We start from the raw sequence: 15,956 nt of genomic DNA, 5'->3' as shown, positions 1-15,956 counted from the left end.
CTAATGATCAACGAACACGTTACATAGCAGAAGCGTAATAGACGTGGACTATCTAATCCACAGGCCAACGCTTTACGTCAAAAGATACTCCTAGTTGTCGTAGACGTCCCGCTGGCCGTCATCTTGATACTGCGGTTCCTCTTCATAGTCTGGCCATTTGAATAGCCAGGGACACAGCCGTGAGTACTTTAAAGTACTCGCAAAACTAATACTAGTGTATGTACTATCAATTCTAGTAATGGGGTGCTAAGCTCTAGTTTTATTTGCATAAAGCAATTTTAGTTCACAAGCATTTGATAAAAGACTCTTCATATGCTAACTAACTCAAGTCGGAACATTAGTGTCATTCCCACAACTCAGTTGTGATTCAAGTCAAGTCCCCATTCAAATCATCAACCCTTTTCAAGAAATATCTGACAACGGTACCGTATGGCCTTTCCAATCGTCCATAACCGTGGACACGGCTATTCGAATAGGTTTACACTCTGCAGAGGTTGCACACTTGTGCCACAACATTTGATTACATCCGTCTGGGATAACCCTGAATCATCGTAACTCAGTACGCGGATCATCAACCATAACCTTTCACTTATATACCCTAGTATAGACACCTCTCCCCATGAGCTTGGCCTCCCAGTGAAGACAAATCGTCAGCCTGGGAACTGCACAGGGCTTGGTCCGTACATTCACCTCATTTCACATCATTTCACTTTTAACGGAGGCAGCCTCGGCATAACCCCTATGATTCTTGTTCAGAGGGAACCCATACTAAGATGCATAAACTTCCAGTTAAGCCCTACCCATAATCAGGTATTGTGGGGGTACTCAAAAATTGGAAAGGTATCGCATCCAAACCAACCATCAGTTTTTACCAAATTCACCAAGTCATTCAAGTCACATTCACCTTCAAAAATCTTTCAACAGAATGACTCATCATTCCAAGTTTTTCAAAGTCATTTCACTTCACAAGATCCCATCTAGAGTAGTCAATTTTATTTGTTAGCACTAGCAACTAGTCATGAGGGGTGCTACTTAACTAATAAGTTTTTAGGCTAAGTTTGATACTCTTGCTCTACTCTATACTTAGACCAAAGTTAACTATAAAATTAAGCTTTGATGAACAAGGTAAAAGCTTGAAGGGTAAAACTTGGGATGGGATCATTGCACATAAAGTAAAGGAAAATGGTGCCTTGCTCAAGAGAACTTTGCACTTGCAAGAATATTAGCTTGCCTTGGTTGGTGTACTGATCAAAGTGGTCTTCCTCTTCCTGGTAGTGGACCTCCTCCTCCTGGTACTCCTCGGTACTAGCGTCTAAAAATAGATACGAGGTAACAATCACCAAACAAGCTTAAGAGCTAGACTAAGCACACACAAGGTTCACATAAGCTACTCTATCATCACCACATTGCTATCATGTTGGTTGACTTTGTTTTCTCCTTAAGAAAAATAATTTCCTCTCATTGAATCTTGTTAAGATTTAATTTCATCCAACCAATCATACATGAATCCATGTTGACCAATGTCAACCATTCATCATTATCATTTGGGGAAAAAGATTTAAATGAGGTAAAGTACCTCATGCAATTTAACACTACCTTACTTACAATTTAACATCATCAACTAATTCAACATGAGGTTATGTAGACCATGGTCACTACCTCATGTTAAGTTACTTGAGACAAGATTTAAATGAGGGAAAACATCTCATATGATTTACTAAATAGTTTTGGACAATATCAATTGACTAGAAATAGCCATAGAGCCATTTATTTAAACTAGGCCATGATCACACAAAGTAACCATATCATATTTTTACATAAACATGTAGTGTAGGTGAAATGTGATTTATGAGAGTTGAAATCAACTCAAAAGCATTTCTGGTTGATTTTTAATAATTGTTTGAAGTTGCAAAAGTCCCTGCCTTGTTATTTTTGTCACATTAATTCTACCCAGAATCTCATGATGATACCAGTGGAGTTAGTTAGGAAATTTCATGAGCTTTGCAACGATATGTAATTCATCAAATTTGGTTGAGCCAATTTGATTCTATTCAATTGTGAAAATGGAACCAGTAAGCAATTTGATTTAAAACAGAAATTCGAAATTCAAATTTTGGGACCGCGCGGGAAAACTAAACGGGCCGAATTGATTTAAACGGGAGAATTCCAGCCCACCACGCGTCCAGCACGCGTGGGTTGCCTGACAGGGGGTGATGTCTATGGGTGCTTCTATTCTTGTAGACAGTGTTGGGCCTCCAAGAGCAGAGGTTTGTAGAACAGCAGCAAGTTTCCCTTAAGTGGATCACCCAAGGTTTATCGAACTCAGGGAGGAAGAGGTCAAAGATATCCCTCTCATGCAACCCTGCAACCACAAAGCAAGAAGTCTCTTGTGTCCCCAACACACCTAATAGGTGCACTAGTTCGGCGAAGAGATAGTGAAATACGTGTGGTATGAATAAATATAAGCGAGTAGTAACGGCACCGAGAAAAGTGCTTTGCCCGGGATCGGCGGGTGGTTGATGGTGGTAATACTGCGGACATTAGAGATGCGAGTAAAACAATAAACAAGCAGCGATAGCGATATTTAGGAACAAGGCCTAGGGATCATACTTTCACTAGTGGACACTCTCAACTTTGATCACATAACAGAATAAATAGATAAATGCTAGACTCTACACTCTCTTGTTGGATGATGAACACCACTAACTGTGTAGGATTACACGAACCCTCAATGCCGGAGTTAACAAGCTCCATAATATTCGATGTTCATGTTTAAATAACCTTAGAGTGCATGACAGATCAACATAACCAAACCAAGTACTAACATAGCATGCACACTGTCACCTCCACACTGCGAAAGGAGGCATAGATCACGTCAATACCATCATAGCAATAGTTAACTTCATAATCTACAAGAGATCTCAATCATATCCTACGCCAAGTACTACACGATGCACACACTGTCACCATTACACCGTGCAGGAGGAATAAACTACTTTAATAACATCACTAGAGTAGCACACAGATAAATTGTGATACAAAACACATTGCAATCATAAAGGGATATAAATAAGCACTTCACTATGCCATTCATAACGAGTGAATAAGTATTCCGTGAAATATAGCCTAAGAGACCCACACGGTGCACACACTGTCACCTTTACACACGTGGGACAAGGAGTCTCCGGAGATCACATAAGTAAAATCCACTTGACTAGCAAAATGACATCTAGATTACAAGCATCATCATATGGATCTCAATCATGTAAGGTAGCTCATGAGATTATTGTATTGAAGTACATAGGAGAGAGATGAACCACATAGCTACCGGTACAGCCCCGAGCCTCGATGGAGAACTACTCCCTCCTCATGGGAGACAGTAGTGTTGATGAAGATGGCGGTGGTGTCGATGGAGAAGCCTTCCGGGGGCACTTCCCCGTCCCGGCGGCGTGCCGGAACAGAGACTCCTGTCCCCCAGATCTTGGCTTCGCGATGGCGGCGGCTCTGGAAGGTTTCTCGTACCGTGGCTTTTCCGTATCGAGGTTTTAGGTCAGGGACCTTTAAATAGGCGAAGAGGCGTGATACGTCTCCAACGTATCGATAATTTCTTGTGTTCCATGCCACATTATTGATGTTATCTACATGTTATATGCACACTTTATGTCATATTCGTGCATTTTCTGGAACTAACCTATTAACGAGATGCCGAAAGGACAGTTGCTGTTTTCTGCTGTTTTTGGTTTCAGAAATCCTAGTAAGGAAATATTTTCGGAATCGGACGAAATCAACGCCGAAAGTCTTAGAAATACGCGAAGCTTCCAGAGCACCGAAGAAAGGTCGGAGGGGTGCCGGGGGGCCCCACACCGTGGGCGGCGCGGCCCAAGGGGGGCGCGCCCCCTATGGTCCGGGCAGCCCGGGCCCCCTCCGACTCCGACTCTTCGCCTATTTAAGTCGTCGTGACCTAAAACCTCGACACCAATTGACGAAACTCCGAGAAAAGTTACTGTGGCGCCGCCGCCATCGCGAAACTCCAATTCGGGGGACAGAACTCTGTTCCGGCACCCTGCCGGAGCGGGGAAGTGCCCCCGGAAGGCTTCTCCATCAACACCGCTGCCATCTCCACCGCCATCTTCATCACCGCTGCTGCTCCCATGAGGAGGGAGTAGTTCTCCATCGAGGCTCGGGGCTGTACCGGTAGCTATGTGGTTCATCTCTCTTCCATGTACTTCAATACAATGATCTCATTGAGATTCATATGAGTTTGTATCACTACTATCTATGTGCTACTCTAGTGATGTTATTAAAGTAGTTCTATTCCTCCTGCACGTGTGTAAAGGCGACAGTGGGTGCACCGTGTTAGTACTTGGTTTATGCTATGATCATGATCTCTTGTAGATTATGGAGTTAACTATTGCTATGATAATATTGATGTGATCTATTCCTCCTACATATGCATGAAGGGGACAGTGTGCATGCTATGCTAGTACTTGGTTTAGTAACGTTGATCTATCTTACACTAAAGGTTACTTAAACATGAGCATTATTGTGGAGCTTGTTAACTCCGGCATTGAGGGTTCGTGTAATCCTACGCAATGTGTTCATCATCCAACAAAAGTGTAGAGTATGCATTTATCTCGTTCGTTATGTGATCAATGTTGAGAGTGTCCACTAGTGAAAGTCTAATCCCTAGGCCTTGTTCCTAAATACTCGCTGAGTTACTACCGCTTGTTTACTTGTTTTCATTGCGTTACTACTGCTGCAATACTACCACCATCAACTACACGCCAAGCACTTTTCCGGCACCGTTGCTACTTGCTCATACTTATTTATACCACCTGTATTTCACTATCTCTTCGCCGAACTAGTGCACCTATTTGGTGTGTTGGGGACACAAGAGACTTCTTGCTTTGTGGTTGCGGGGTTGCATGAGAGGGATATCTTTGACCTCTTCCTCCCCGAGTTCGATAAACCTTGGGTATCCACTTAAGGGAAACTTGCTGCTGTTCTACAAACCTCCGCACTTGGAGGCCCAACACTGTCTACGGGAAAGGAGGGGAACGTAGACATCAAGCACTTTTCACGGCGCCGTTGCCGGGGAGGAAAGGTAAAAGGCTCTCATACTACGGTCTCGGGTAAAGTATTTTTTGGCGCCGTTGTGTGTGTGCTCAAAGCTATTTCCTTTAGATCCTGCAATTGCAACTTTTTGTTTCTTGTTTACACTAGTTTGGCATAATGGACAACAGTGAGCTTCTTATTCTATTTCCTGATTTAAAACATGGATTGTTTGATGCGAAAATTAAAAAACCTATGAAATCTTGTTTGCATGCTGGTAGTAATATTAGTATGAACGCTTTGAACACCATTGTTGACAATAATATAGAAAGTTCTAAGCTTGGGGAAGCTGGTTTTCATGATCTTTTTAGTCCCCCAAGCATTGAGGAGAAAATTTACTTTGATGATTCTTTACCTCCTATTTATGATGATTATAATGATAGTGGTATTTTGGTGCCACCTACTATGGAGAGTGAATTTGATTATGATTACAATATGCCTCCTATATTTGATGATGAGAATAATAATGATAGCTACTTTGTTGAATTTGCTCCCACTACAACTAATAAAATTGATTATGCTTATGTTGGGAGTAGTAATAATTTTATGCATGAGACTCATGATAAGAATGTTTCATTTGATAGTTATATTGTTGAGTTTGCTCATGTTGCTACTGAAAGTTATTATGAGAGAGGAAAATATGGTTGTAGAAGTTTTCATGTTACTAAAACACCTCTCTATGTGCTGAAATTTTTGAAGCTATACTTGTTTTATCTTCCTATGCTTGTTACTTTGCTCCTCATGAACTTGTTTATTTACAAGATTCCTATGCATAGGAAGCATGTTAGACTTAAATGTGTTTTGAATTTGCCTCTTGATGCTCTCTTTTGCTTCACATACTATCTTTTGCGAGTGCATCATTAAAACTGCTGAGCCCATCTTAACGGCTATAAAGAAAGAACTTCTTGGGAGATAACCCATGTGTTATTTTGCTACAGTACTTTGTTTTATATTTGTGTCTTGGAAGTTGTTTACTACTGTAGCAACCTCTCCTTATCTTAGTTTTGTGTTTTGTTGTGCCAAGTAAAGTCTTTGATAGTAAAGTAAGTACTAGATTTGGATTACTGCGCAGTTCCAGATTTCTTTGCTGTCACGAATCTGAGCCCACTGCCCTGCAGGAAGCTCAGAAAATTATGCCAATTTACGTGCATGATCCTCAGATATGTACGCAACTTTCATTCAATTTGAGCATTTTCATTTGAGCAAGTCTGGTGGCCTAATAAAATCCATCTTTACGGACTGTTCTGTTTTGACAGATTCTGCCTTTTATTTCGCATTGCCTCTTTTGCTATGTTGGATGAATTTCTTTGATCCATTGATGTCCAGTAGCTTTATGCAATGTCCAGAAGTGTTAAGAATGATTGTGTCACCTCTGAACATGTTAATTTTTATTGTCCACTAACCCTCTAATGAGTTGTTTCGAGTTTGGTGTGGAGGAAGTTTTCAAGGGTCAAGAGAGGAGGATGATATACTATGATCAAGGAGAGTGAAAGCTCTAAGCTTGGGGATGCACCCGGTGGTTCACCCCTGCATATATCAAGAAGACTCAAGCGTCTAAGCTTGGGGATGCCCAAGGCATCCCCTTCTTCATCGACAACATTATCAGGTTCCTCCCCTGAAACTATATTTTTATTCCATCACATCTTATGTGCTTTTTCTTGGAGCGTCTGTTTGTTTGTTTCTATTTTTGTTTGTGTTTGAATAAATTGGATTACATCATGCTTGTGTGGGAGAGAGACACGCTCCGCTGGTTCGAATGAACACATGTGTTCTTAGCTCATAATATTCATGGCGAAGTTTCCTCTTCGTTAAATTGTTATATGGTTGGAATTGGAAAATGATACATGTAGTAATTGCTATAATGTTTTGGGTAATGTGATACTTGGCAATTGTTGTGCTCATGTTTAAGCTCTTGCATCATATACTTTGCACCCATTAGTGAAGAAATACATAGAGCATGCTAAAATTTGGTTTGCATAATTGGTCTCTCTAAGGTCTAGATAATTTCTAGTAAGGTGTTTGAACAACAAGGAAGACGATGTATAGTCTTATAATACTTGTAATATGTCTTTTATGTGAGTTTTGCTGTACTAGTTCATCCTTGTGTTTGCTTCAAACAACCTTGCTAGCCTAAACCTTGTATCGAGAGGGAATACTTCTCATGCATCCAAATACTTGAGCCAACCACTATGCCATTTGTGTCCACCATACCTACCTACTACATGGTATTTCTCCGCCATTCCAAAGTAAATTGCTTGAGTGCTACCTTTAAACAATTCAAAATTTATTACCTCTGATTTGTGTCAATGTTTTATAGCTCATGAGGAAGTATGTGGTGTTTATCTTTCAATCTTGTTGGGCAACTTTCACCAATGGACTAGTGGCTTCATCCGCTTATCCAATAATTTTACAAAAAGAGCTGGCAATGGGATTCCCAGTCCCAAATTAACAAACTAAAAATAGACACTCCTCCATGGTATGTGATTGTTGGACGGCACCCGAGGATTCGGTTAGCCATGGCTTGTGTAAGCAAAGGTTGGGAGGAGTGTCATCATAATAAAACTAAAATAAAAAGGTACTCCTTCATGGTATGAGATTGTTGGCAGGCACCCGAGGATTCGGTTAGCCATGGTTTGTGAAAGAAAGGTTGGAAGGAGTGCCATCCAAAAATAAAATAAAATGGGAGCCGCTCTTTGAAGGTTTGTCCGGCAAGGGGGTTAGAGTACCCGCTACCATTCGTTGACAACAACATACACCTCTCAAAACTTTATTTTTATGCTCTCTTTATGTTTTCAAAATCAAAGCTCTAGCACAAATATAGCAATCGATGCTTTTCCTCTTTGAAGGACCGTTCTTTTACTTTTATTGTTGAGTCAGTTCACCTATCTCTCTCCACCTCAAGAAGCAAACACTTGTGTGAACTGTGCATTGATTCTTACATATTTGCATATTGCATTTGTTATATTGCTTTGCATTGACAATATCCATGAGATATACATGTTACAAGTTGAAAGCAACCGCTGAAACTTAATCTTCTTTTGTGATTGCTTCAATACCTTTACTTTGAATTATTGCTTTATGAGTAACTCTTATGCGAGACTTATTGATGCTTGTCTTGAAGTGCTATTCATGAAAAGTCTTTGCTATATGATTCAGTTGTTTACTCATGTCATTACCATTGTTTTGATCGCTGCATTCTCTACATATGCTGTACAAATAGTATGATCAAGTTTATGATGGCATGTCACTCCGTAAATTATCTTTGTTATCGTTTTACCTGCTCGGGACGAGCAGAACTAAGCTTGGGGATGCTGATACGTCTCCAACGTATCGATAATTTCTTGTGTTCCATGCCACATTATTGATGTTATCTACATGTTATATGCACACTTTATGTCATATTCGTGCATTTTCTGGAACTAACCTATTAACGAGATGCCGAAAGGACAGTTGCTGTTTTCTGCTGTTTTTGGTTTCGAAATCCTAGTAAGGAAATATTTTCGGAATCGGACGAAATCAACGCCGAAAGTCTTAGAAATACGCGAAGCTTCCGAGCACCGAAGAAAGGTCGGAGGGGTGCCGGGGGGCCCCACACTCGTGGGCGGCGCGGCCCAGGGGGGCGCGCCCCTATGGTCCGGGCAGCCCAGGCCCCCTCCGACTCCGACTCTTCGCCTATTTAAGTCGTCGTGACCTAAAACCTCGACACCAATTGACGAAACTCCGGAAAAGTTACCGTGGCGCCGCCGCCATCGCGAAACTCCAATTCGGGGGACAGAACTCTGTTCCGGCACCCTGCCGGAGCGGGGAAGTGCCCCCGGAAGGCTTCTCCATCAACACCGCTGCCATCTCCACCGCCATCTTCATCACCGCTGCTGCTCCCATGAGGAGGGAGTAGTTCTCCATCGAGGCTCGGGGCTGTACCGGTAGCTATGTGGTTCATCTCTCTTCCATGTACTTCAATACAATGATCTCATTGAGATTCATATGAGTTTGTATCACTACTATCTATGTGCTACTCTAGTGATGTTATTAAAGTAGTTCTATTCCTCCCGCACGTGTGTAAAGGCGACAGTGGGTGCACCGTGTTAGTACTTGGTTTATGCTATGATCATGATCTCTTGTAGATTATGGAGTTAACTATTGCTATGATAATATTGATGTGATCTATTCCTCCTACATATGCATGAAGGGGACAGTGTGCATGCTATGCTAGTACTTGGTTTAGTCTGTTGATCTATCTTACACTAAAGGTTACTTAAACATGAGCATTATTGTGGAGCTTGTTAACTCCGGCATTGAGGGTTCGTGTAATCCTACGCAATGTGTTCATCATCCAACAAAAGTGCAGAGTATGCATTTATCCGTTCTGTTATGTGATCAATGTTGAGAGTGTCCACTAGTGAAAGTCTAATCCCTAGGCCTTGTTCCTAAATACCGCTGAGTTACTACCGCTTGTTTACTCGTTTCTATCGCGTTACTATCGCTGCAATACTACCACCATCAACTACACGCCAAGCACTTTTCCGGCACCGTTGCTACTGCTCATACTTATTTATACCACCTGTATTTCACTATCTCTTCGCCGAACTAGTGCACCTATTTGGTGTGTTGGGGACACAAGAGACTTCTTGCTTTGTGGTTGCAGGGTTGCATGAGAGGGATATCTTTGACCTCTTCCTCCCTGAGTTCGATAAACCTTGGGTATCCACTTAAGGGAAACTTGCTGCTGTTCTACAAACCTCTGCACTTGGAGGCCCAACACTGTCTACAGGAAAGGAGGGGGAACGTAGACATCAAGGCGGAGTCGGAAGGCTGACGAGGCGATGACACAACAGGGGGGCGCGGGCCCTAGCCTGGCCGCGCTGCCCTATCATCTGGGCCCACCAGGGCTCCCCTCTGGTGGCTCTCGGGTGTTCTGGAAGCTTCGTGGAAAAATAGGATGCTGGGCATTGATTTCGTCCGATTCCGAGAATATTTCCTTACTAGGATTTCTGAACCAAAAACAGCGAGAAAACAAGAATCGGCCCTTCGGCATCTCGTCAATAGGTTAGTTCCGGAAAACGCATAAATATGACATATAATGCGTATAAAACATGTGAGTATCATCAATAAAGTAGCATGGAACATAAGAAATTATAGATACGTTTGGGATGTATCAAGCATCCCCAAGCTTAGTTCCTACTCGCCCTCGAGTAGGTAAACGATTACAAAGATAATTTCTTAAGTGACATGCTATCATAATCTTGATCATACTATTGTAAAGCATATGAGATGAATGCAGCGATTCAAACCAATGGTGAAGACAATGACTAAACAATTGAACCATATAACAAAGACTTTTCATGAATAGTACTTTCAAGACAAGCATCAATAAGACTTGCATAAGAGTTACTCATAAAGCAATAGATTCAAAGTAAAGGCATTGAAGCAACACAAAGGATGATTAAGTTTCAGCAATTGCTTTCAACTTGTAACATGTATATCTCATGGATAGTTGTCAACATAAAGAAATATAACAAGTGCAATAAGTAAACATGTAAGAATCAATGCACACGAGCTTGATACAAGTGTTTGCTTCTAAGATAGAAAGAATAGGCAAACCGACTCAACAATAAAGTAGAAGATAGGCCCTTCGCAGAGGGAAGCATTGATTACTATATTTGTGCTAGAGCTTTTCATTTTGAAAACAAGAAACAATTTTGTCAACGGTAGTAATAAAGCATATGTGTTATGTAAATTATATCCTACAAGTTGCAAGCCTCATGCATAGTATACTAATAGTGCCCGCACCTTGTCCTAATTAGCTCGGATTACCTGGATTATCATCGCAATACATATGTTTTAACCAAGTGTCACAAAGGGGTACCTCTATGCCGCCTGTACAAAGGTCTAAGGAGAAAGCTCGCATTGGATTTCTCGCTTTTGATTATTCTCAACTTAGACATCCATACCGGGACAACATAGATAACGAGATAATGGACTCCTCTTTAATGCATAAGCAATTAGCAACAATTAATGTTCTCATATGAGATTGAGGATATTTGTCCAAAACTGAAACTTCCACCATGATTCATGGCTTTAGTTAGCGGCCCAATGTTCTTCTCTAACAGTATGCATGCTCTAACCATTCAACTAGTGGTAAATCTCCCTTACTTCAGACAAGACGGACATGCATAGCAACTCACATGATATTCAACAAAGTGTTGATGACGTCCCCAGAAACATGGTTATCGCACAACAAGCAACTTAATGAGAGATAAAGTGCATAAGTACATATTCAATACCACAGTAGTTTTTAGGCTATTTGTCCCATGAGCTATATGTTGTAAAGATAATGAATAGAAATTTAAAGGTAGCACTCAAGCAATTTACTTTGGAATGGCAGAGAAATACCATGTAGTAGGTAGATATGGTGGACACAAATGGCATAGTTTTTGGCTCAAGGATTTGGATGCACGAGAAGAATTCCTCTCAATACAAGGCTAGGCTAGCAAGGTTGTTTGAAGCAAACTCAAGTATAAAACGGTGCAGCAAAGCTCACATATGAACATATTGCAAGCATTATAAGACTTTACATCGTCTCCTTGTTGTTCAAACACCTTAACCAGAAAATATCTAGACTCTAGAGAAACTAATCATGTAAACCAAATTTTAACAAGCTCTATGTAGCTCTTCATTAATAGGTGCAAAGCACATGATGCAAGAGCTTAAACATGATCTATATGAGCACAAGAATTGCCTAGTATCAAATTATTCAAGACATTATACCATTTACCACATGCGGCATTTTCCGTTTTCCAACCAAATAACAATGAACGAAGCAGTTTCAACCTTCGCCATGAACATTAAAGATAAAGCGAAGAACACATGTGTTCATATGAACCAGCGGAGCGTGTCTCTCTCCCAAACAAAGAATGCTAGGATCCGATTTATTCAAACGAAAACAAAAATAAAAACAAACAGACGCTCCAAGTAAAGCACATAAGATGTGACCGAATAAAAATATAGTTTCAAGAGAAGAAACTTGATAAGTTGTCGATGAAGAAGGGGATGCCTTGGGCATCCCCAAGCTTAGATGCTTGAGTCTTCTTGAAATATGCAGGGATGAACCATGGGAGCATCCCCAAGCTTAGACTTTTCACTCTTCTTGATCATATTGTATCATCCTCCTCTCTTGACCCTTGAAAACTTCCTCCACACCAAACTCAAAACAAACTCATTAGAGGGTTAGTGCATAATCAAAAATTCACATGTTCAGAGGTGACACAATCATTCTTAACACTTCGGACATTGCTCAAAGCTACTTGGAAGGTAATGGAACAAAGAAATCCATCCAACACAGCGAAAGAGGCAATGCGAAATAAAAGGCAGAATCTGTCAAAACAGAACAGTCCATAAAGACGAATTTTAAAGAGGCACCAGACTTGCTCAAATGAAAATGCTCAAATTGAATTAAAGTTGCGTACATATCTGAGGATCACTCACATAAATTGGCATAATTTTATGAGTTACATACAGAGAATTAGGCCCAAATTCATGACAGCAAGAAATCTGTTTCTGCGCAGTAATCCAAATCTAGTATCAACCTTGCTATCAAAGACTTTACTTGGCACAACAATGCAACAAAACTAAGATAAGGAGAGGTTGCTACAGTAGTAACAACTTCCAAGACACAAATATAAAATAATATTACTGTAGTAAAATAAACACATGGGTTATCTCCCAAAAAGTGCTTTCTTTATAGCCATTAAGATGGGCTCAGCAGTTTTAATGATGCACTCGCAAGAGATAGTATTCGAAGCAAAAGAGAGCATCAAGAGGCAAATTCAAAACAAATTTAAGTCTAACATGCTTCCTATGCATAGGAATCTTGTAAATAAACAAGTTCATGAAGAGCAAAGTAACAAGCATAGGAAGATAGAACAAGTGTAGCTTCAAAAATTTCAGCACATAGAGAGGCATTTTAGTAACATGAAAATTTCTACAACCATATTTTCCTCTCTCATAATAACTTTCAGTAGTATCATGAGCAAACTCAACAATATAACTATCACATAAAGCATTCTTATCATGAGTCTCATGCATAAAATTAGTACTACTCCCAACATAAGCATAGTTATTCTTATTAATTGTAGTAGGAGCAAATTCAACAAAGTAGCTATCATCAAATATAGGAGGCATATTGTAATCATAATTAAACTTATCCTCCATAGTAGGTGGCACCAAAAGACCACTATCATTATAATCATCATATATAGGAGGCAAAGTATCATCAAAGTAAATGTTCTCCTCAATGCTTGGGGGACTAAAAAGATCATGCTCATCAGAACCAGCTTCCCCAAGCTTAGAACTTTCTATATCATTAGCAACAATGGTTTTCAAAGTGTTCATACTAATATGTTCCATGGGTTTTTTAATTTTCACATCAAACCATCCATGTCTTAATCAGGAAATAGAATAAGAAGCTCATTGTTGTCCATTATGCCAAACTAGTGTAAACAAGAAACAAAAAGATGCAATTGCAGGATCTAAAGGAAATAGCTTCGAGCACACACACAACGGCAACAGAAAAGTACTTTTACCTAGGACCGGAGTATGAGTGCCTTTTACCTTTCCTCCCCGGCAACGGCGCCAGAAAAGTGCTTGATGTCTACGGGTGCTTCTATTCTTGTAGACAGTGTTGGGCCTCCAAGAGCAGAGGTTTGTAGAACAGCAGCAAGTTTCCCTTAAGTGGATCACCCAAGGTTTATCGAACTCGGGGAGGAAGAGGTCAAAGATATCCCTCTCATGCAACCCTGCAACCACAAAGCAAGAAGTCTCTTGTGTCCCCAACACACCTAATAGGTGCACTAGTTCGGCGAAGAGATAGTGAAATACAGGTGGTATGAATAAATATAAGCAGTAGTAACGGCACCAGAAAAGTGCTTTGCCCAGGACTGGCGTGTGGTTGATGGTGGTAATATTGCGGACAGTAGAGATGCAGTAAAACAGTAAACAAGCAGCGATAGCAGTATTTAGGAACAAGGCCTAGGGATCATACTTTCACTAGTGGACACTCTCAACTTTGATCACATAACAGAATAAATAGATAAATGCTAGACTCTACACTCTCTTGTTGGATGATGAACACCACTAACGTGTAGGATTACACGAACCCTCAATGCCGGAGTTAACAAGCTCCACAATATTCGATGTTCATGTTTAAATAACCTTAGAGTGCATGACAGATCAACATAACCAAACCAAGTACTAACATAGCATGCACACTGTCACCTTCACACTACGAAAGGAGGCATAGATCACGTCAATACCATCATAGCAATAGTTAACTTCATAATCTACAAGAGATCTCAATCATAGCCTACGCCAAGTACTACACGATGCACACACTGTCACCATTACACCGTGCAGGAGGAATAAACTACTTTAATAACATCACTAGAGTAGCACACAGATAAATTGTGATACAAAACACATTGCAATCATAAAGGGATATAAATAAGCACTTCACTATGCCATTCATAACGGTGAATAAGTATTCTATGAAATATAGCCTAAGAGACCCACACGGTGCACACACTCGTCACCTTTACACACGTGGGACAAGGAGTCTCCGGAGATCACATAAGTAAAATCCACTTGACTAGCATAATGACATCTAGATTACAAGCATCATCATATGGATCTCAATCATGTAAGGCAGCTCATGAGATTATTGTATTGAAGTACATAGGAGAGAGATGAACCACATAGCTACCGGTACAGCCCCGAGCCTCGATGGAGAACTACTCCCTCCTCATGGGAGACATCAACGTTGATGAAGATGGCGGTGGTGTCGATGGAGAAGCCTTCCGGGGGCACTTCCCCGTCCCGGCGGTGTGCCGGAACAGAGACTCCTGTCCCCCAGATCTTGGCTTCGCGATGACGGCGGCTCTGGAAGGTTTCTCGTACCGTGGCTTTTCCGTATCGAGGTTTTAGGTCAGGGACCTTTAAATAGGCGAAGAGGCGGAGTCGGAAGGCTGACGAGGCGACGACACAACAGGGGGGCGCGGGCCCTAGCCTGGCCGCGCCGCCCTATCATCTGGGCCCACCAGGGCTCCCCTCTGGTGGCTCTCGGGTGTTCTGGAAGCTTCGTGGAAAAATAGGATGCTGGGCATTGATTTCGTCCGATTCCGACAATATTTCCTTACTAGGATTTCTGGAACCAAAAACAGCAGAAAACGGCAACTGGCCCTTCGGCATCTCGTCAATAGGTTAGTTCTGGAAAACGCATAAATATGACATATAATGTGTATAAAACATGTGAGTATCATCAATAAAGTAGCATGGAACATAAGAAATTATAGATACGTTTGGGACGTATCAGGGGGCTCCACCCGTCAGCCTCTGTTTACATAGTGAATCGGTACGGGGGCTGTGAGACGCACGATTAGAACGAGATCCAACGGATCTCATTCATCATCGTCGCCGGCGAGATGAGCTCACTGGCGCGGCGCAGGTGGGGGTGGGAGGCTCACCGGCGGCGCGGCGAGGGTTGGCAGTGTGCGTGGTGAAGTTGTAGATGACGGCGGACCTCCTGGTACTGACGGCGCGTCCTGGGGCGGCTCCAATCGACGGTGGCGTCTGCGGCGGCTTCACGGCTCCGGCGATGCAATTGCGTGGCTACGGTGGCTAATCGAGAAGGGGAGGTGGTCGAGGAGGTCGAGGGAGATGAGAGGAGTGAGCTGGTGTGGAGATTGAAGCGAGGGGAGCTCGCTATTTATAATGGCGAAAGGGGGTAGGGTGCTGCGGCTAGGTCGACCATGGCGCGGGCGTTACGGCGAGCTAGAGGGGTAGGCGAGGGC

This window comes from Lolium rigidum, chromosome 6, assembly GCF_022539505.1.
Source record: "Lolium rigidum isolate FL_2022 chromosome 6, APGP_CSIRO_Lrig_0.1, whole genome shotgun sequence".
Classification (NCBI taxonomy): Eukaryota; Viridiplantae; Streptophyta; class Magnoliopsida; order Poales; family Poaceae; genus Lolium; species Lolium rigidum.
The sequence above is the reverse complement of the archived record's forward strand: the minus strand, read 5'-3'. Positions refer to the sequence as shown.